The following is a 24,226-nucleotide window of genomic DNA, read 5'->3' on the forward strand; positions in this document are numbered from 1 at the left end:
TCCTCAGTTCCTCAGTTCTGAAGAAGGGTCACCGGACACAAAACGTTAACTCTGATTTTTTCTTCACAGGTGCTGCCAAACCTGCTGGGCTTTTCCAGCAACTTGTTTTTGCTCATGCATTTTTCAGTGCTGTAAAGATGATTTCCAGGTAGTTAACTGTTGTAAACACAATTCTTAGGGTTTTAACAGCTGCCAGATAGTTTGGTGGGGGGGGCATCTCCTATTATTGTACACAGCTCTCAGCATGTACCTGCATGGGTCATTACTCATATAACAAGATGAATTATTGAAAATAATTAGACATGGGTACATGGTAAACCTCATTAAAGGTTTGTACCAATGTTGAAAATGCAAAAGATCCTTAAAAGATTTTTTTTAATACAAATTCATAGCAGCCAAGAAAAACCAATATGCACCAGTAAGGTAGCTGATGGAAGATCTACTGGAACACACCGGGAGCAGCCGGATTCATACTGGAAAGAACTACAAGACTGGTAACTCTTGTTCAATCAAGATGAATCTCTCTCAACCAATTTTGCCCCATCAGTCTTGGGCCTGAGCCTTTTACTACAATTACTGTAGCTGAGCCAGCAGCTTCTCATTAAGAGGCTGTAACCGAAGTTGAACCTTTAATCTGTAAAGGTTCCCCACTATAGGTTGTCAGTCTAGCAGAGATGTTACGCAAACTTAATGGTTGAAATCCAGAGTGAGTTTTGGTAAAGACTGGTTCCACAGTCACTGATACAGCTGTGTCAGTGTCGATGTCTATTAGAACTGGGTGGCCACTTAACCAGACGTTTATTTTGATTGGTTCCGATTTGGATGTTGCTAAGCAATTTAACTGTTCCGAACCAGTTGTAGGTGGGCTTTCCAGGATATGCACACTCCTGGATATCATCCTGTCATTTCTCTTACTCAATTCAGGCCTACTGGGTCTCTATTGCTGTCTCAAGTCTGCATACCAGCAGCAACTTCAATGGCCTCGGAGCCCAGATCCTCAAGGAAAGTTTAGCCGTTTGGCCAAATTTTGGCTTTGTTTTGGGGTTTTGCTGTGGGCTGAGCTAGGAACCCTCTTCAGGACATGTCCTGGGTGAGGCTGTAAGAACCAGGAGCAGGCCATCTGGCCTCTCAAACCTTCTCCACCATTCAATAAGATCATGGCTGATCTTTTCATGGCCTCAGCTCCACTTACCCACCCTCTCACCATGACCCTTAACTCCTTTACTGTTCGAAAAATTATCTTAGCTTTAAAAACATTCAACTAGGAAGCCTCAACTGCTTCTCTGGGCAGGGAATTCCACAGCTTCATAACCCTTTGGGTGAACAAGTTCCTTCTCAATTCAATCCTAATTCTGCTCCCCCTCATTTTGAGGCTATGCCCTCTTGTTCTAATTCCACCTGCCAGTGGAAACATCCTCTCTGCCTCTATCTTATCCCTACATATCCCTATCTTATTCCCTACGTATGTTCCCTACATACATTTTATATGTTTCTGTAAGATCCTCCCTCATTCTCCTAAATTCCAATGAGTATAGTCCCAGTCTACACAATCTCTCCTCATAAGCCAACCCTCTCAATTCCAGAATCAACCCCCTCTCAATTCCAGAATCAACCTAGTGAAACTCCTCTGCACCCCCTCCAGTACCAGTACATCCTTTCTCAAGTAAGGAGACCAGAACTGTACACAGTACTCCAGGTGTGGCCTCACCAGCACCCGATACAGCTGTAATATAACCTCTCTGCTTTTAAACTCAATCTCTCTAGCAAGGACGGACAAAATTCAATTTGCTTTCTTAATTACCTGTTGTACCTGCAAACCAACCTTTCGCAATTTACGCCCAAGGACACTCAGGTCCCTCTGCACAGCAGCATACTGCAATGTTTTACTATCCAAATAATAGCGCTTTTTACTGTTAGATCTACCAAAATGGATGACTTCATATTTATCAACATTGTACTCCATCTGCCAGACCTTCGCCCACTCACTTGAACTAATAATATCCCTCTGCAAACTTTCAGAGACCTCTGCACACTTTGCCCTACCCCTCACCTTAGTGTCATCCACAAACTTTGACACACTATACATGGTCCCCAACTCCAAACCATCGATGTAAATTGTAATCAATTGCGGCGCTGATTCTGATCCTTGAGGCACACCGCTAGTCACTGTTGGCCAACCAGAAAACACACTCACCTCCACTCTCTGCTTCCTGTAGTTAACCAATCCTCTAACCATACTAATACATTGCTCGTAACGCCATGCAGCTTTATCTTATGCAGCAGCCTTTTGTGCGGCACCTTGTCAAATGCCTTTTGAAAATCCAGATACACCACATCTACTGGGTCCCCATTATCCAATGCACTCGTAATGTCTTCATAGGATTTCAGTAAATTCGTTAAGCATGACCTGCCCTTCATGAACCCATGCTGCATCTGCCCAAAGGGACAATTTCTATCTAGATGTCTTGCTATTTCTTCCTTGATGATAGATGCAATCATTTTCCCCACTACAGAAGTTAAGCTAACCAGCCTATAATTCCCCAGCTTTTGTCTACCTCCTTTTTTAAGCAGTGGCGTTACATGGGCTGTTTTCCAATCTACCCCAGAGTCCAGCAAATTTAGGAAAATTACCACAAGTGCATTTGTTATTTCTCCTGCCATCTCTTTTAGTACCCTAGGATGCATTCCATCAGGGCTAGGAGACTCATCATCCTTATGCTCCATTAGCATGCCCAACACTACCTCTTTCATGATAATGATTGTGTCTAGGTCCTCAGCTACCTTAGTCTCGTCATCAATTACTGGCCTGTTATCCGTGCCCTTCGCTGTGAAGACTGCCACAAAATACCTGTTCAATGTCTCGGCTATTTCCTCATTTCCCATTCTTAAATCCCCCCTTCTCATCCTCTAAAGGACCAATGTTCATCTTAGCCACTCTTTTTCATCTTATATATTTATATAAACTTATGCTATGTCTTTATATTCTGATCTACTTTACTCTCATTTTCTATCTTAGTTTTCTTTATAGATTTTTTTGTGGCTTTTTGTCAGCCTTTAAAGGTTCCCCAATCTTCTAGTTTCCCACTGGTCTTTGCCACATTGTATGCCATATCTTTCAATTAGATCATTAATTATCCCTGTCTCATTACACAGGACAAGATCTAGGATAGCTTGCTCCGTTGTCGGTTCCATTACATACTGTTCAAGAAAACTATCCCAGATACATTCAACGAACTCCTCCTCAAGGCCGCCTTGACCGACCCGGTTTGACCAATCAACATGTAGATTAAAATCCCCCGTGATAATTGCCGTACCATTTTTACAGGCATTACTTATTTCTTTGTTTATTGCCCGCCCCAATGTGATGTTATTATTTGGTGGTGCCTATCAGTGACTTTTCCTTCTTAGAATTTTTAATTCCACCCAAACTGATTCAACCTTACTCTCCATAGAACCTATAACATCTCTCACTGCCTTGATGTCACCTTTAAATATGACAGCAACCTCACCTCCCTTACCTTCCTGTCTGTCCTTCCGAATAGTCTGATACCCCTGGATATTTAACTCCGAGTCATGACCATCCTGCAGCCACGTCTCTGTAATGGCGACTAAATCATACTCACTCACAATAATTTGAGCCATTAACTCGTCTACCTTGTTTTGAATGCTACAAGCATTCAGGTAAAGTGCATTTATATTAGTTTTTATACCTTCTTGAATTCTAACAGCTCCATTATTAATACCTTCTGAGTTTTCCTTTAACATCTTTCACAGTCTTCGACATAGTTAAACCCTCCTGCACATGTTAATCTGCTGCTTTCTTTTCTATTTACCATTGTACTTCTTATTCACTAGTTTGAAGTCCTAGTGACCAGCCTATTTATCCTTTTCACTAGAACACTGGTTCCAGATTGTTTCAGGTGGAGACTGTCCCAATGGTACAGATCCCTCCTTTTCCAATACTGATGCCATTGCCCCATGAATGGAACCCCTCTTTCCTACACCACTTCTCGCCACGTGTTTACTTCCCTAATTTTCTTATCCCTATTCCATTTTGCACATGGCTCAGGTACTACTCTGGAGATTATAACCCTTGAGGACCTGATGCTTAATTTTATTCCTTGTGCTTTGTAATTCGCACATAGGTCGTCCTTCCTAGCCCTACCTATGACAATGTGGACAACAACTGGATCCTCGCCCTCCCACGCCAATACCCTTTCAAACCAGTCAGAGATGTCCCTCACCCTGGCACTGGGCAGGCAACACACCATGTGGGACTCTCAATCCTTCTTACAAAGCATGTTGTAATCCCCTACAACTACCACCTGTCTTTTTGCTCCCCCCTCTTGAATGACATCCTGTACCATGGTGCAGTGGTCAGTTGGCTCATCCTCCCTACAGCCCTATTCCTCATCCTCAGAGAGAGCAAGTACCTTGTACCTGTGGGACAAGGTCAAGAGCTGAGGCTCCTCTGTTTCTGACTGCAGGATCCCTCTACCTGCCTCGCTCACAGTCACACCCTGCTGTCCCTGATCACTGACTGAGTTTAAGGTACTTAACCTGCAAAGTATGACAGCTTCTTGAAACAAAGTGTCCAGGTATTTCTCCCCCTCCCGGATGTACCACAGTGTTTGAGGTTCAGATTCCAGCTCATCAACTCTGAGCTGAAGTTCCTCCAGGAGCCAACAGTTAATGCAGATGTGGTCAGTGCAGCTCGCAATGGGATCTTACAGCTCCCACATCATATGGCTACAGCACATCACCTGCCCGGCCACCTCTACTTAGTTGACTATTTTAATAAATTTGCATAACTTTATTAATGAGTTAATTCATTTATTAATCATCTCTGCTGTGTTCCTTTTCAAATTTAGTGCAGATTTCCTGCAAACCAATCAAGCTCCCACTTCCCTGTAACATCACTCCAGTTCTTTTCACAGCTACAATGTGCCCCGAGCTCGGTTAGTTTTATACTCACTCTGTGCTGCTGCTCCACTCTCCAACTACTCCCTGCAGACTAGGCTGCAATCCCCAAGCTCAGTTAGTCTTATACTCACTCTGTGCTGCTGCTCCACCCTGCGAATGCCCCTGCACATTCAAGTGGTGTTTCCCCAAGCTCAGTCAGCATGGTGAGGGTGTCCACTTCCAACAGCATACCCTGTAACTTGTATGCTCTACGTGCCACATTTTCCAACAGCAAAGCCAATCACAGTGCTTGTTTCAAGTCCAGCTGAGCTTCAGCTGTTAGGTGCTTTTGCATGGTCACACCATTAATCGCACATACCAATTTGTCTCTTAGCATCTCGTTTTGGGTTAAACCAACATCACATCTCTACCAGTCTTCTCAACCTCATCAAAAGTCCAGATACGGATTCCCCTCGAACAGTTGAGTAAAACTGATAGAATCTCAAAATTAGAGATGGTTTATCGTCGTAAGATTCCTTAGCTAAATCCGTCAATTCTTGAAAGGTTTTAGTACCTGGTGCCTCAAGAAATGTTAGGCTCCCAATAACTGAAAAAGCTGCGGGTCCACATGTTATCAGGAGAGTTACTCATTGCTTTTTGTCTGCATGGAAAATATAGTGCATTCTTTCCATGTACTGGGAACAGTCTCTAACACCACGGTCGAATGAGCCAGGTTTCCCAAATAATGGCATGATGCCAGAAATACCTACGCCAATTTAAAGACAGCTGTTGCGAATGAATCTCTTCATGTGGTTTTCTCTCGTCAGCATTGGAATAACTGCATAGCGGCTGGTATCCCTTCACCAAGTCACCCTCCACTACATGTGGGGAGTCCTTGACACTGATCCAGCTCCCTCAGAGCCAGCTCTCAGAGTCAACAGAACCCCTGACACTCCTGTTTGTATGTGTGAGCCAGGGCTCCCTGATTGGACCACATTAACATCCCCAATCAGGGAACTCATATTCTATGAGGTCTGCATGGCTGACCTCGCTCCAATCACTACATTCACCTAGATTAGAGCCACATGATTAAGAAGTACGCAGCATAATTCATATCTTAGAGCATGTGGCCACTACTTCTTTAGTCTGTTAGCCAGGGGCTGCAGGTAGAGAGACTGGTCATGGGGGGAATAGAAGCTGCAGAAAAACCCTGAAATTGTTGCAACGTTAGCAGCAGCAGCTGGTGAAACTAAAAACAAGTTAGTTTGAATCTGGGCACTGGTCTGAGCCGACTGAAACCAGTTTGTACTAAGTTACACAGAAAGCAAGATGAAGAAGTAATGCAAAAGCCTTATTTGGACAAGTAGTGATGGGGTAAATCTACCCAGGCCCTTGGGCCTGAGCCAATAAGATAAAGGCACGCGATAAGCGAACAAGCCTGAGCCAGCAGGGAGGAGACAGCACAGCTGTAAAGAGATAAGTAAAGGAATAAGACGGGGATGGAGCAAGTGAAAACTCCAGAGACTAACCTTTGCAGAAGTGAACCCTACGTCAAGAACACGCTGAGGACACAGAGAGAGACGGTGGGGAAGGGAGGGAATCAGAATGCCTAGCTAGCATCAGTCCTCATCAGCAGCTATCCTGCTCAGGTAGTAGCTTTTATATTGTGACTACTCAGGGAATGTCAGAAGACCCTACTGGGTGTACAAATAGGTTGTAGCTGTTGGTTCATGCCACCTGTATTGTCTAGCAATATTAATAAAGTGACTTGTGAGTAACGTATTCACTCCTCCTTCCTGTATAAGCCAGTAGCCATAGGTGGCAATTGCTGGGCTCCAGCAAGTCTGGATGTGGTAGGGAATTCCCAAACATGGGGAATGTGTGCCAACACTTACTGTCTCCAGATTCCCGGGGACAGAGGCCTCCATCAGCATCTCCTGTAATTGTAATAATAGTTAACCAAAAAAAGCAAGGCCTGGTCTCGTTGGCCAATTACATCGCTCCTGAAGCAATGGGAGAATTGTCCCCAAGCAACCTCTCAGCCCTGCTGGACAGAAAACCACCACATCATTGTGCACTCCTGATTACTCACAAACCATCAACAGACCCAGCGAAACCTCGCGCATTCACCAGGTGCCTGGGAGCTCCCATCCAAGGACTGGATGGGATTTCTCGTGCCGCAGATATTTCCAACTGTTGCTGAGTTTGTCAACTCCGCCATGGAAAAAGGCGGATTCTGCATGAGGAGGAACTTTAGCAGCACATGGGAAGAAGCCTCCAGTATCCTTTCAGCTGCTGGTTCACTCATTAACTGCATACTTCCCCCTTCCTCAAATTCACTGCACACCCTCCATATCACAGTCTTCTCCCTGTATCACAGCTTCACCCAGGAGCATTTCCACTTTAGGCTCAGATTTCCGAAAGACAGTCATCCCTCCGTATCTCTGAAATCACTCATTTGCATTAATTCAAAATCCACAGGCAAAACCTGCCTATCCTCGGCCACTTCCACTCAGTGTCACTCTCGTGCCCTTTGACAGCTCCCTAAAAGGAAGTAGCGCTAGTGTGTCTAAGTGCAAGGAGGTCACGTGATGAAGCTCAGTGAAAAAGTGCTGGATAAGTTGTGAAGCGTGACTAGTGCCGTAGGCCTCAAAGGGTTTAAACCACAGCTCCACATCCCAACCCTCCACAAGCAAGGGCATACGGATGAACAGATCAAAGACATCCAGCAGATGGAGGGACAGGAGGAGAGTTGCTGGGATGGAGGCACATCTGCAACATCCTCCCCCTCCCATCGCCTTTCCCAACACACCTTTGGCAAAGTCAGCTTTGGAGCCACCAGGAACACTCACCATCATGAGAGAATAAAGGATAGCATGGGGACAAGTCCTACACTCATCATGGGGAAACGGTCAGTCCCAGCCCTGAAAGGAACAGCTTCTCTTCAAATAGTGCACTATTTGAAGAAAAAAATAATTGAAGAATGACGTCATTGGAAAACAGTAAGCTGACTTGAGTCATTGAAATTAGGACTGTGTTTAAATAGATGAAGCTAAAAGAAACTAACTATCTATTGACGAAAATATTATTTATTATCTGGATTTGTTCTAGTCTAAGACATCAATTGTAGACTTATGACTTGTCAGGAGAGAACCCTGGGTCTTGGAGCTTGAGCAGCGTTGAAAACTGATGGCACATCTATGAGGCTGACAACCACATGGATAGCATATTTAGAAAGGTGGTGACACCACAGCTCAAGGACTAAAGGGGACCAGACAGTCCAGAAAGAACGCTCAAATAGTGCAGGAGTCCCCTGGGGTCCCACTCACTAACCAATATTCCATTTTGGAAGCTGATAAAGGCGCTAGTACCTTGGAGGAATGCAGTCAGCGCCAAGCTTCTGATACCACAAGTGGCTTGACTATACAGTGGAAGGGGGATGAGGAAGAAAGGAAAAGCAATAGCAATAGGCGATTCTTTAGTCAGGGGAACAGGCAGGCGATTCTGTAGCTAAAGACATGACTCCAGGATGATGCATTGCCTCCCTGATGCCTGGGTCAGAGATGTCACTGAACAACTGCAGGGCATCCTGGAGGGGGAAGGCGATAGCGTTCGTCGTACATGTTGATACCAACAGTATGGGCTAAGTTAGACATGACAATTGGAAGAGCTAGGAGTAGGTTGAAAAATGGTTGTAATCTCTGGATTACTCCCAGTGCCATGTGCAGCGTGTTTAGAAATGGGAAAATAGGACAGATGAATGCATGTCTCAAGAGTTGGTGCAAGAAGGTCAGTTCTACCATTTATTTTTAGACCTGACGAGACTCAGGTTTCTGTTTGAAGATTTATTAATGTGTACATCTCCCAAGTTAAACATAAAGAAAATAACATACATCTCATTTCATGACAAAATGCTTTTTATTCTTTTTTACAGAAAACAAGCATCCAAGCAATTATTCCTACAGATAATACTTCGCAAAAAATTTTCTCATTCCTATCTCTACCCAACTGCAGTTGTACAATCCACATTCAAAATTAGTATGTATGACTATATTATCCGATCATTGCTCAACAAGACACAACACAGAAACAGTATGAAAACTCAGTAGCAAATATAAGGAAATACTGGGATCCCAGACACTCACACTTCCAGAGGGGCACAAACTGTTGGAATAATGTCCAGAAAATACTACCATTAAGTTTCTCATTTCAAAATAAGAGGAACTATTTCATCTTTAAACATAATTCAGAAAATCAAGTGTGCTTTTCTACATGGTTGATTTTCAAGCCATTTCCTCAAACATTTCTAGACTGAGTAAATAAATACGTGACAAATATTATTTCGACAAGATTGTTGGGGCTACACCGTCCTGTATTTCCTGTCCTCTGGTTAGGATGGTAGCAGAGTAAGACGTTCCTGCTAGAGTTCCTCTGCTTGCCAGCATCTTCCCCTCTTTCTTTCTACTTTATCCCCTCTTACTGCAGTTTTTCTTCCCTGTGCACACCCCACCCCCAACTTGTAACTCCCTGAAGTACCCTACCTGGAGGGCATGGAGAACGGAGTTCAACATCAGACTGGCATGGGAGACAAATCGCAGCCAGAGCAGGAGCACAGCGAGCACGGGCCGAGTCCCCAAACCGTGTCACAGTCAGAGTGGGAGCACAGCGAACACGGGCCTAGTCCCAGAAGGGAATCACGGCCAGGGCAGGAGCTGAGTGAGCATGGGCCGAGTCCCGGAAGTGAGTTGCCATTGCAGAGCGAGGACAGGCTGAATCCTGGAAGTGAGTTATGGCTGGAGCAGGAGCAGAGCGAGCACGGGCTGAGCTGGGAGCGAGTCATGGCTGGGGCAGGAGCACAGCGGGAGCAAAGTGAGCACAGACTGGCCGGGAGGATCCTGTATGGAGACCAATGGGTGGACGCAGCAAGGCCTCATGTTCTGATGGGCATGGACTCAGTGGAAAGGGACTATAACTTGAGCACTTTGAAGACACTTTATATTATCATTCTGGACTATTTAAACTACGTATTCCCATGCTGGTCTATTTTTCTTTACTATTTCAATTCTGTGACAACACGAAGTATCTGCACCCAGGTACCCTGTACCTGAAACGGCACCGAGAGATGACATCACAAACTTTTCACGGCACTCATTCAAGTGCATGTGACTATTCCATTCTATTCTTTTGTCTGTTCCCAGTCCATTCCAGTGGAACTGTCTTGTCCGGCCGTTTGGAGACAGTGAGAGAATTCGGTGCAGAAAGGAGGAGATGCTTGTGGCATGTTTTTTGGTTCATGGCTTGTAAAGTCTTTTGACAGGATAAAGTGAAACCCAGAATCGGGGGCCCTGCAAAAACAACAGAGACTTCATAGAAAAACTAAGTTCATTGGTTGATAATAGCTACTCATTTGACTATTATAGGTTAGTTTCAGGGTGAAAGAATATTGGGGAAATAATTACAGGTTACCAACTAAAGGACTATTAGGAAGTAATAAAAAAAATCAACTTAAGAACTAAGTGAATATAATTAGAGATGCAGAGTCAAGTGATGTGTTACTGTACCTGCATGATCTCTGAATACATGGGGATCCAATGTTGGTTGCTTGAGGAACTGTGACTCAAGATTTGATGAGCTGGAGCCTGAACTTCGAACACAGGGACACAGAGGGGCTGAGTCACTTGGACGCTGTGTTTTAAGAGGCAGTTGGTCAGGGACAGGAGGCTGTGATAACAAATGAGACGGGGGAAGGATCCAGGGGTTAGCGCTGAAGGAGCCGACTTGTCCAATGACTTTGAGATTGCTGCGTGGATGAGAGTGGGGGTTGTGGGGAGGATGAGCAAACTGACCATAGCACCATGGTACAGGGAACTATTGAAAAGGGGAGAAGAATAAGAGAAATGTAGTTATAATAGGGGGTAGTACAGTCAGGGGAATAGACACTGCTCTCATAGCCAGGGTTGAGAGTCCTGAAGGCTGTGTTGAGGATAACTAGGCTGCAGAGGGACTTGCAGTGAGAGGGGAAAGATTCAGTTGTTTTGGTCCACATAGATACGAATGATGAGGTTGTTGGCTTGCTCGCGGAGCTGGTTGGTTATCGTACAGACGTTTCGTCACCATGCTAACTAACGTGCGGCCTCTTAATAAGCAACAAAGCCACAAATCACTGCCAACACGCCAGAACTACACAGGAAGGTGAAAGAGCAGTTATATAAGGTCTTTGCTAACAACAGATATCCCAACAACTTCATCTGCAGGTGTCTACTAGATAGACAATGCCAAGAAGACACAGTACGCCCCAATACACTGACCACACTTCCCTAGAACACATCAGAACTCACAATGAGACTCCTACGACAACTAGGAACCATAGTAGCCTACAAACCCACAGCCATACTACGACAAACACTCACAAGGACCAAAGACCCCATACCCATGACATAAAAATACCTTACAATGACTGCAACAAACATTACATCAGCCAGACCAGAAGGAAACCAGCCATCAGGACACACGAACACCAGCCAGCTGTAAAACGACATGACAAACTCTCCTTCACTCGGACAATGAAGGTTATCAATTTAACTGGGACAATGTGACCATCCTAGCACAAGACAACCACAGACATGCACTGGAATTCCTACAGGCCTGGTTTTCAACCAGTAATGCAATCAACAAACATGTGGAATTAGAGTCCATTTACAAACCCATACAGAACAGAATCGGAAATGACACAACCCAACTGAACAGACCAGATCATATAAATACCAAACGGAGTAGAACAACATCGCTTCATCTGAGGCCGCACTGGTGGTGTCACCCAGCATGGAGACAAAACGTCTGAACGATAACCAGCCAGCTCCGCGAGCAGGCCAACAAACTCATCCACAACCCGAGCTACAAACCTTCACAAGAACCTTAAATACCAACGATATAAGTAGGAAGAAGGAAGTGGTTCCGCTCAGGGAATTAAGAGCAACTAAAAGCAGAGCCAACAAGGTAATAACCTCTTTGATTACTAGCTGAGTCACAAACAAATTGGCACTGGGTCAACAAAATTAGAAAGGTAAATGAGTGGGAAGGAAGGAGCTATTCTGATTGTATGGGCTCCACCTGAATCATGTTGGGAATAAAGTCCTGCTGAGTTGTGTAACTCCATCCATAGTTAGGGCTACATTAAACTAAATAGCGGGGATGGAGGAATAGATTTAGTTGCATGGAAAATTATGGAAAAAGGTAAAGGGGCGGGGAAGGAGTTCCATTGGCAGGACACCTCCAAATACGAAAAATGTTGGCAGTGATAAACAGGTATTTTACATGGCCAGGATTTCAACAAGTTGTAGCACATTTCTGCAAGACATATCATGTAGCATCTTTGATACCCATCGTTTGAAGAGCCACTTACTTGAGTGTTAGTGGATTGTGCAGAACCATTACTGAGAATAACAGCAGGACATTGGTGTCTCCATATAATTATGGATTATGACAAGGCAATTCCCGTGGCTCTCCCTTTAAGATTACAACAAGGAGCAGGGGAAAATTCAACAGTATTTATATTCATTATGGACCAACAATTGGGTCATGGTTCTAATTTCACAGCTGAAGTTTTCCAGGAAGTCATTTGCAACTTGGGAATAAAACAACTGAAGTCAACTTGTAACATCCACAAACACAGGGAACTTTAGAGACTTACCATCAGACTCTCAAAGCCCTGATTAAGGCACACTGTCATATCCACCAGATTGGAATTTTCTTTACTATTTGCTACCAGAAATTCCCCAAATAAATGAAGTGGATTTAGCCCATCTGAATTAGTTCATGGTCATGAGATTGGAAATCCGTTAACATTCAGGGGAACTTCACCCTAATTAATGAGAAAAAAACGCTTCCTCAATGTTGCATTGTGTGTCCACGTTTTTAGAAAGACCCGCAGGAGCACGTAATGTATCGAAGAATGAAGTCAGCGCTGGACCCTGTAGAGGGGCTACGCTCAGGGCGATCAGTATTTAAACTTTAGCCCAAAGAGTGAGATGCCTCCTTACTGAGACTGTCCCCCGGTTCCCTGGATGTAGATTTATATACTGAGCATTCAGTATACATCCCCCACAGACTCCCACACAATCCCGACTCCCCACTAAGGGAATCCAAATCCACTGTCCCAAGTACTCTCACCCCACACTCACCAGTAGCTCTATGATGCCGTCCCACTCCCTGGAGAAGTGACTATTTCAGGAGATTAACTGAAGATTAATTGAAAAGCACCAGGGTAAGTCAGACAGAGAATAAGAAACGGAGACTAAAAGCAAAGGAGAGTCCATTTTCTATTAAGTAATTAGAAAGTTTCAAGTTCAACTCATGGCAGGTTGAGGTGAGTGGAGTGGAACATGTGCCCTGTCACTTTTGTGGGAAGTCATGCTGCAAGGCATCTTGAAGGGCCAACAGAGTTATAAGACAGAAGTCATGGTACACATTGGTACCAACAATACAGACAAGGTCTTACATCAAGGCTTACACTTTGCTAGAGCTAAATGAGATAGGATGTGTTTTTCTTTTGCAGAAACAAGTGAATTTTACCTAAAATGCATGTGTAATTTAAGTACAGTAGCTGTACTTGTAATAAGTTTGTTGAAGTAACAAATGAACAAGTGGTAGAGAGCAGAATGCCAAGCAGCACGAGAAAAGCTCTTGGCAATTTTTTCAGACCTTGTGAAATGCCAAATGGGGAGGGGGGGGATTCTGATGGCTGTTGTGTTGTTACAGGATGAGGAGTCAGGAAACAAGGTCAGCCAGGCGCTTAGGAAGTACTCCAACGTGGAACGAGACACTTTGGGATTGTTGTTAGCACAGACACAGAAACATAAAACGGGACAGAGAAGGCAAATTAATGATTATTCTGTGTAGTTTTTTTAAGTGTCATTTCTCATAAGAGTGATCTGCACATTTCTCTTCCACTTGTTTCCATTTCTTTAATGCCTACTCATTTTTAATTCTAACTATTGTATGCTAAGATGGCTCCTAAGAGTGGTGCCTCTGTACACTTTTTCACTGTACTCCTGTAAAGATAACATGCTAGAGAGTACCATGGATCTTATGGCTGCTCCTGAGTTGCAGGCTTTTCTCATGGGTTAGTGTTTGCAGATGCACTGGAGCCAAACGGAACCTTGGTTGGCAACAAGGAAATTCATCTATGGACTCATGTCCAGTTAGCGATAGAAAAGCCTCATTGCCGGCCGGCAGTGTGATTGGTTCCAAAGAGGGAAGGAGAGATAACCAGATCTCCACCAGCTCAGGAGTTGTCTCTCTGTTATCTAGAATCAAAGCCTTGCAGCTGCTGAGGACCTAGAGCAGAGAGGAAAGCTAGCGGTCAGCGGGCCACTGCGGAGCCGGGTGGGGGGGGCCAGAATGGGGTGCCTGGCGGACTGGGGCCTGGTACGGTCAGCCTGTCACAGATGGCTTACCAGCCCGGTTGGTATCAGCCCAGCACAGTGGAATGACCCACGCAGAGAGCGACCACAGACTATAGAAGGTCAGTAATGTTCAATTTTTTAATTTATACATGAAGAACTATAATGTAGAACTTTTAGCTGTTTTCTTTACTTCTCTACTTTAGTACCTAATCTATTTTAGTGCCTAATATGTGTACCTAAATACTTAGTACCTAAGATAGCGCCATGTGGTGACATTGTACACTTTTCACTGTACTCCTGTACTTTTGAACTTGAGTACGTGTGACAATAAAACCTAATTCTAATTCTAAGCAGCTGGAGATCGCTGTACACATTGGTATCAATGCAGTGGGATGAGAAAGAGATGAGGTTCTGCAGAGTGAATATAGAAAGTTAGGCAGGAGACTAAAAAGCAGGACCTCAACAAGAGATTACTACCACTGCCATGCGCTAGTGCAAGCAGGAATACAGGAGGTTCTGCTATAACGCGTGTTCTGGCAACACCCATTGGCTATAATCCCAGTGACGAATAGGGGAACGGTATTTCTAAAACGCAAACTTTGTGCTGGCCGTAATGAGATTCCAACATTGATGTGGCATGATTATTTCACGAGCTTTTTCTTGAGCATGCGCCAAGGGTCCCCGCTCTGGCATCAAGGGTCCTCCCATTTTCTATGAGAGGTTCTGTACAGCACTTCTTTTATTTTGCAAATTCTGCCATGTTACCCACAAAAGGCGAGGACAAAGTGGCAAGCATGATAACAAGAAACGTCCTGGGAGAAAGCCTTATTAATTTATGAAGATCTAACAAAGCAGGCCGAAAATCCTGATGTGCCTGCCTTTAGTGTTGGCAGTGGCTGGTTTGCTGGTTTTAAGAACAGCTATCACTTTCGTAAGGTAGAGTTATGGGGCAAAGCTGCCAGTGCAAACAAGGAACATGTGATGGCATCTTCTCTCACAGTTTTAAAAACAAATTAATTGACAAAGAAGGGTACAACTTGATGAAATTTCCAATTTGGGTGAGACAAGTTTATATTGGAAGCGAATACCATCAAGAACGCACATTTCTAGGAATGAAGCAGACGCTCCACGCTTTAAGGTGGCGAAGGATCGTATGACTGTGCTGCTGGGTGCCAATGCCAGTGGAGAGTTAAACCTTTAGCCTGTGGTAGTGTGCCACTCTGCCAACCCGCGAGCCTTAAAAGGTTACCTTAAGTCTACTCTGGGCATTTACTTTAGATCAAGCAGAAGAGGTTGGATGTCAGGACAATTTTTTTCTGACCTTATTGTTGATGTTTTGGATGATGTTTTTAGGAAGTACTGCAGGAAAAAAAAATTGGATTTCAAGATTTTCTCCATCTTGGATAATGCACCAAGCCATCCTCAGACCACTGGTGAGCTTTCTGAAAATATCGAAATGCTATTTCTACCCCCAAACACAACCTCTCTCCTCCAACCCAGGAACCAAGATGCAATAGCAGCTTTTAAAGCTTATTAGTTACGGTGCAGCTACTGATAAAGACAGTTTTCATCAATTTTCGAGGAGCTTTAACATCAAGAATGTAATTGACATTATCGTGGAGGCCTGGGGGTGATGCCCATAAGGACTGGTTACATGCAGTTTGGTGGAAGCTTCTCCCAGACTTTTTTCAAGATTTAAAAAGCGTTTATCCGTCAGAGGAGCTCCCAAGAATCAAAGAACATTGTGTCAATCTTGCAAAGCAAGTTGGATTTGAATTGGAGAGCGAGAATGTTGAAGAGCTGCTTGAGTCTCACTGCGAAGACCTCTCTACAGCTGATCTGCAACAACTTGTCTCTGAGGGCGACGTGGAAGCTGGAGATGAAGATAAAGTCCACGATGCAGCACCACAAGAGCTTTCCACTTCTGTTGTGCTCTATCCTGAGGGAAATGGAGAAGCAGTTGCAGCTCTTAAGAGGACAACAATTACAATGTAGAATGCAGCAGGATAAAAGTTCATGGAATAAGATCTTATTTGGCACCTTTTGAACAGCTTCTTCATGAAAGAAAAACAGCAAAGCAGCAAAAACTGGATGTCTTCCTTTAAGCCAACCCCAACAAACAGCCAGAAGACAATGAACCACAGCCATCCACTTCTGGACTAACTATTTTTCTCCCTAACCCTGCAGCCACAACTACACCTGAAGGTAATGATGACGGCCCTCAGCCCCTGCATTAACAACATAGTAATGTCAAAATCTCCTCCCCCATCATCTCGACATTTTCTCATGATAGAAGTGTTAAATTTACTGTTATTTCATTATTACACATGAATTAAACATTTTTTCAAACTATGATATGCTTCGAGTGACTTTTGAGTCATTTTGACGGATTTTTTTTTTTGTTGGTCTGCCCCTAACCCTCCTTTTCACACAGGCGTCGTATCTATCCCATTATAGCAGAACCAACTGTTGGGAGAAAGAAGGAAAATAAGGGAGTGGCTGAGGACATGGTGTTGGGGCAGGGATTCAGACTTTTGGATCATTGGGATGTCTTCTGGACCACAAGAGACCTGAACACGAAGGATGGATTGCACGTGAACCTGAGGGTGACCAACATCCTGAAGGGGACATTTGCTAGTGCTAGTTGGGAATCGGAGCTCTCCCACTCCATCTACTTGGCTTTTTTCTCTAATTTTCTCTCTCTCTCTTTTTCTTTTCTCTTCTATTTTATTGTACTTATCTGCTGACAATGATTTCCTTCCCGGTGTTGGCATCGGGCAGTGCTGAATGGGCCCAGCAGCGTGGACTGGTGGTAGCGACGAAGGCCAATTTGGTTCCCTGAAGGCTTTGGTCAAGGTGGTCCCAGAGCCAGCTCTACACCTAGTTCAGGCTGTGGGCGAGAACGATGGAATCCAGGAGGATGCAGCAGTGAAACGGATCCAGCCGTTCCTCCTGGCTGCTTCAGTGTTGCCTGGAGACGAGGCCTTTCGGTGTCCATGCAGCAGGCCAAGCCTCCTGAGCATGTGCAAGAGTTGGCTGTTTGGGGAGGGTGGGAGCCCAACACTGAGGGAGTGGGTCTTTAGGGAGCTTATAAAGGCAGCAACTCTGGGTCCAGCGGAGAGTCGGGGCACCAGCAAGGGGGCGTCTTCGATGGCGGTGGGCCCATCACAGGACTCAAGGTGGTGGCATCGACTTGCAAAGGTAAAGCAGCCTCTACAACCAGCATTGGATAGCTGTGACAATGCGGTAAGCTCGAATCGATAGCCCAGGTGGATCAGCTATTGCTTCTTTTGTGGCACGGTATGGGGACTCCTGGAATGGACTGTGTGGGGAAAGCGTGGCTTTTGAAAGACTGTAATGTTTGACTTTTAGTATCAAGTAGAAAAAGGAAACAAAGCTGAGAATTACTGTAATGTTTAACTTTGCTCTTTGTTTCTACGTTGTACTTGTACCTAAGATGGCATCTTGTGTGGTGACATCATACATTTTTCACTATACTCCTGTATTTGAGTCAATGTGACAATAGAAGTCTAAATCTAAAGATCTTAAACGAGCATCGGGGGTGTAGCAGTGACCTGTAACTGGCGATGTAAAGTGACCTGTACCTGACCACACTAAGCATGCCTGCTTACAAGGTCGCAGACAGAAGCTAAGCAAAACAAAGCAGCCTGCTTACACAGTGACATACAAAGGTACCTTTGAACAGAACTGCTAGAAGGTCAGTAAAAGAACACTTTATGTTCCCACCCGACACAGTTCTGATAAAAGGATGCCTGAGGACAGATAAATGACCAATTCCAGCTTTATTAATGAAAGGATGATTGTCCCAGTAAATGAATAACGTCAGGTGCTAGATTAGGTTCTTAAGCAGCTGCAAGGATAACAGCTGAAGTTATTTTGTAATAAACAGTTGCCTCTTTGAAACTACCAACCGTATTAATAGTTTCTAGCTAAAAATGCTCTAATCGTAGAAGTTGGTTTCAATACATAACTAGGATATAATACAAGCCTTACAAAAAGCATTTAAGCGCTAATGTGAAGATTAAGTAGCCTTAGGCGACGCCTTGTCTTATGCCCTGAACAGGATAGATTGATCACACCCCATAAATTACACAATACTGACAGTGGAAGTAGTTGCATATAGTTACACTTAAAAATTAACTTCATTACAGAAGAGGGTGAGTATGTTTATTTACCACACTTAGTTAGGCTTCTGACAGGCAGGGTAACGAACTTTTAGATTGGAGCAAATACAAGACACGGGATCAGACACAGTGGAAGTGGGCGGCCAGCATGAGGAGGTGCAGAATAATGCGAGAATGTGTGAAATAAGGAGGGGGTTACGAGCCCCAGTGGTATAATGCGCAATAATGAGAGAAAAGGTGAAATCAGAAGAAAAAGTGAAATAAGAGAAAACAAAAGAGCAAAATAAAAGGAGAAAAAAGCTAGTTAAAAAAAATGAAATGGGAGGAAAAAAGTTAAAATATGAGAGGGGGGGGAAAAAGTGAATCACAATAAAGTCCAAAAATCTCTGGCAACTGAGGTAGGAAAAGAACAAAGGTCTGGGAAATAATAAAACATTAAAATAGAAGCTGCCGCAGTTGGGAGAGTCTGGGAAAGTGGCAGGGAGGACTGCGGAAGAACGGGCTGGGGTTCAGACTGGTCCATTCTGCACACGGCCCCTACAAATAGATTCAGACCAAGGGACCCACTTCACTGTCAAGTGCCTGAAGGAAGCATGTAAACTACTGGCAATAACACAAAGGTGTCATATCCCCGACCATCCAGTGCGCTCGGGGATGGAGGAGAGGATGAATACAACACTGAAAAATGCTCTGACCAAGGCAATGATAGGAGAGGGGGTTAAACGGACCTTTTCCCTACCAGCCATTCTGATGGCCCAGAGGGCAACATCCTCTAGGAACACTGGACTAACGAGTGCATGACAGGACGAGCAATGACACTCCCCCAGGATTTAATCATGGGGCGGGGTGGGGGGGAGCAGAACTGACTAACAGAAAAAGCACAAGTCTGGGATTACTTAAAATCCCCCTCTAAGCATATACACATACTTCGTGGACAGGAATGAGACCAGCAAGGACTGAGTGTCCGAGGGACACCCAGGAAAAACAGAGATGCCAGTTCCAGGATCAAAGGTCCTGGTACAAATAATCCCAAACAAGGGAGCCTTGTCCTCCTTCCCCCCAGTGCGATTAACCTCATGAGGTAATATTAACAGGTAACTACTTGATTCGAGTAGCGCGAGTGGAGAGTGCGCGAGCCGGGAAGTAAACTATTATATTCGGGCGTTGTCTAAACCCAAAACACCACACATGTAGTGTCTCCTACCCATCTTCCTCCTCTAACCAAAAAAAAGTGTGGAGGGTCAGTAAGTCTTTCTTTTTTTAATCAACAAATTTAACTAATTCGTTATAATAAATTATATAAATTAATAAAGTAAATAACTAAGTAGAAATGGCTGGACAGGTGATGTGTTTTAGCTGTATGATGTGGGAGCTAGCTGATCCCATTGTGAACTGCAGTGACCACATCTGCAGCAAGTGTTGGTTGCTCGAAGAACTTGGGCTCAGAGTTGATGAGCTGGAATCTGAGCTTCAAACACTGCGGCACATCCGGGAGGGGGAGAAGTACCTAGACGATTTGTTTCAGGAGGAAGTCACACCTAGTACATTATGTAATTCAAATTTGGTCAGTGGCCAGGGACAGAGGCAGGTGGAGGGATCCTGCAGTCAGGAACAGAGGAGCCTCAGCTCTTGACCTTGTCCAACAAGTCCCTGTATGGATGAGGAAAAGGGCTGCAGGGAGGATGAGCCAACTGACCACTGCACCGCGGTATGGGAGGCCATTCAAGGGAGGGGAGCAGAAAGACAGGTGGTAGTTGTAGGGGATTCTATAATCAGGGAAATAGATAGCGTCCTTTGTAAGCAGGATCGAGTGTCCCACATGATGTGTTGCCTGCCCGGTGCCAGGCTAAGGGATATCTCTGACCGGCTGGAAAGGATTATGAAGCGGGAGGGTAGGATCCAGTTGTTGTGGTCCACGCCGGAACAAGGTGCTAGAAAGACTGAAAAGGTCTGAAGGTGGATAAATCACCTGAACCAGATGGACTACATCCCAGAGTTCTGAAGGAGATAGCTGAAGCGGTTGTGGAATCACCAGAGCCAGGGAGGGTCCCAGAGGACTGGAAAATTGCTAATATAACTCCCCGATTAGGAAGGGAGTGAGGCAGAAGATAGGAAACTACAGGCCGATTAGCCTAACCTCAGTCGTTGGTAAGATTTTGAAGTCCATTGTGAAAGACAAGATTTCTGAATACTTGGAAATGCCTGGTAAAATAGGGCAAAGTCAGCATGGTTTCATCAATGAAGGTCATGCCTGACAAATCTGTTAGAATTCTTTCAGGAGGTAACGAGGTTAGGCAAAGGAGAGCCAATGGATGTTGTCTACTTGGACTTTCAGAAGGCGTCTGTCAAGGTGTCACACAGGAGGCTGTGGAGGCCAGGTCACTGAGTGCATTTTAAGACAGAGATAGATAGGTTCTTGATTATAAAAGGGATGAAGGGTTACCGGAAGAAAGCAGGGGAATGGGGTTGAGGAACTTATCAGCCATGATTGAATGGTGGAACAGATTTGATGGGCCGAATGGCCTAATTTCTGCTCCTATGTCTTATGGTAACCGAAGTGCACTTATTAATGAAAATGGATTTGGTAAATGGAGACATGCTACACAGCTAAGAATATATAATGGTTAATGGGGTGACTGTCTAGCTTGCTATTCTCTCTCTACCCCCTCCACCACGGCCCCCCCTCTCTTTGCAGGTTTTAGAAGACTCTCATCTGTGCACACCATCAAACAGCAGGAACAAGATCCTCAAGCCCCAGGACACCAACTGCAACAGATGAAGGTCACATTTAAATATATGTGACATGGTTGAGTGATAAAGACTGTAATTACAAACATTGCTAAAATTAAGGTATGAAAATGCTAATCCACTGTGGGTTCCTCTTAGTTTTGATCCCATTGAAGGGTGATAGGGGAGTGGAGAAAAGGAATTTGCATGTTAATACATTTTTATACTTGTCACACATATATGCTAGAAGGCACAATGTTTCCAATTGCCGGGTCTGTACCCATGTCCCCGTATACTCTAAGGCAGGGATACCAATGCGCCCCATTCCCTTTAATGCTTCAGAATTAGGTGAATGGGTATCAAAACAGAATAGCTCAAAACGGAGATAGAGATGAGCATCATACCAATAGTGGGAAGTACTGAGTAAATACTGGCCGAGACAGGGCACAATGGAAATCAGCAGGGTATAACCTGACCACCTTTTACAGCATGGTACCACCCCAACGACCACCCCCCTTCATCACATTGACTAACACATCAGAGATAGGGAGACCTGACGGCTCCATCTGCCGAATGAGAATTGAAAACCAAGGAGAAAGAACGCCTATGGGATTTAGCATCTGCACCCAGAGTTGTAACACTCCCACATACCCTCTTCCCAGGACCCATCAGGGCACTCTTCCTGACCATGGGATCCCTAAACGCGTCTCTCCTCACGCAGGGTGGCCCTACCCTCCTGACCATCAGGAACCTCATGTGTAACAACGCTGGTACCCCGAGATTATTACCCGATGCGTCCTGTACAAGGGCACCTACTTCATGTACAGACACAGAGTCTGTGCCTGGCTACACCCAACCTGGACAGGGTCATGTTACTTGGCTATGTGGTCCCGTTCCTACACGGTTCTCAGCGTCCCTCCTGCAGACAATGCCACAGCGACATAAACGTGCCATTTCAACGGCAACTCGCCTCCGCTCCATATTCTTACCCTGACACGGCACAGACAAGTTATCTTGAAATTCTAACAATTTGGCTACAGTCTTAAGAGCAAGTGGCCAATAATAAGCTCACATGCTTTCAGCAAAATAAAGGCAGAAATGGTCACCATACGAAATATGGCATTGCAGAACTGAACTGCCCTCGACATGATGTTAGCCAAAAAACGGGGTATTTGTGCACTCATCAGCAAGGAATGCTGCCCATTGGTATGTCGTAATTCATATCTACTAATAATTATTCGTAACTGTATGTATCACTGTTCACGACTGCATGTAATATTAACTACAGACCTGTGTACTAGACACCCCATTCAGACTGACTCAGAAGCACATTACCATATCAGGTTACATTCCACTCAAAGGTGCAATCACACATAACTCACTGTTTACACACTTTCATTTACCAACGCCGCATAAACATCACAGGATAAAACATTTTTACACCTCCACACTAAAAGTAGTGCTTTTCCTATTAAAATCTAGCCTCGAATAGGAGGGATCCCCAAACCCCTTAACGCCGGCATGGCTGTAAGAATCACTCAAAGATTAACAACTGGATTAGCTCTCTTCATTAAAAGCAAAATGCCACGTTTTTGCAGACTTTATAGTATTAGACTAAGCCTTAAGTTTTTAATTCAATGTCATGTATATAAACAACCTTTAACCTACTAATGAAACTAACAGCACTTTGACCAGAACCGCGAGATGTTAAATTAATGAAGGTATGGTTGAAACTGACAACGCTACTATAATAGACGAATCTGTGAAATTGAATGAATAGGCGATAGTAAACAGAAGTCATAGACAGCTGTGACTGATAGAAATCCAAACTTTTTTACCGACATTCTAACTTTGGAGATAACAGGACTAACCGCTTTTGAATTAAGGAATGACAAACCGGACATACATTCCAATGTCATTGGAATAACCGCTACCACTTAGCAAGCGTTTAAACCAACTCCGATTTCCTGCAGGACGGATTTCTGTACAATAGCCGTTACTTAACACTCAAGCATTAGAATGCTGCTGTGAATGTGCAATAAAAGAAGCTATTTTCACCACTCTCTGAAATAACCTGCAACGAAAAGGCCATAAAGCTCGTAATGAAAAGGTTCAGATCACCCAGAAAGAGGTGGTTTATCTGGGGCAGAAAATCTCCCATAGGTAGAGGGAAGCGGGTCACCCACAGTCGGACTACACCTGTACAAGCTGCCAAACTTCCTATACCTGTTCGGGAATGGCGGGCCCTCCTGGGTTTGTGTTATATTAACCAGTGCTGCGTTGACTCACCTCCCCAAATGGCCCAGCACCAGGGAGAAAACAGGATTCAAAGGAACAAATAACACGACACAGGAACAGGAAGAGGCCTTCCAGGGACTAAAAACAGCACTTTGTTCCACACCAGCACTGGGAATCCCTAATAATGGAAAACCCTTCACATGGTTTGCGCTCGAGGAGGAGGAATAAATGACAGTACTGGCCCAGGAACAAACTGAGACCTGGCGGATACTATCCAGGGATATTAGACAGTGCAGCCCCAGGGTGGGGGAGCTGTTTGAGAGCAGTACAAGTGTTTAAACAAACTCTGATTTCCCGCAGGACAGACTTCTGTACAATAGTCACTAATTAGCACTCAATCAACATTAGAATGTTGCTGTATGCACAAACTCTGTGTAAAGGAGGCTACTTTTGAGCTAGGATTTTGGGATTCTATTTTCGCCTCACATCGTGCTGTGAATGTGCAATAAAGAGGTTATTTTCACCACTCACTGATTTCGATCATCTGGTTCTTTGAACACCATCTCACAACTTGGCAGGGCCCTGGGTACACCATTGAAAGTGACCAGTCACGGATGTTAGCAGAAGGTAAGCAGCTTCTTTCTCAGTCGTCATCCAGTCCCTGAAAGCAGCCTGGACCTTTTGTGAGTGAGCTATCTTCTCGGATCCCCCATGTCTAGAGCTGGAAGGCTGAAAATCGACTGAAATAGATCATTAGAGGAGACCCAAACTAGAACCGAACAGAAATATAATGTTCCTAAAGGACAGTGG

At 44.5% G+C, this 24,226-nt stretch overlaps 1 long non-coding RNA gene across 1 annotated transcript; it reads right to left on the reverse strand.

The window, feature by feature from the left end:
- Positions 1-8,801: 8,801 nt before the first annotated feature.
- On the reverse strand, positions 8,802-23,480 carry LOC125485146. The gene is made up of 3 exons (XR_007263913.1): positions 23,405-23,480; positions 10,464-10,770; positions 8,802-10,247 (listed from the first exon to the last, which is right to left on the reverse strand). It is a non-coding gene; the product is annotated as an uncharacterized LOC125485146 (long non-coding RNA).
- Positions 23,481-24,226: the final 746 nt, after the last annotated feature.

The sequence above is a fragment of the Rhincodon typus genome, chromosome 16 (assembly GCF_021869965.1).
Source record: "Rhincodon typus isolate 14 chromosome 16, sRhiTyp1.1, whole genome shotgun sequence".
NCBI lineage: Eukaryota > Metazoa > Chordata > Chondrichthyes > Orectolobiformes > Rhincodontidae > Rhincodon > Rhincodon typus.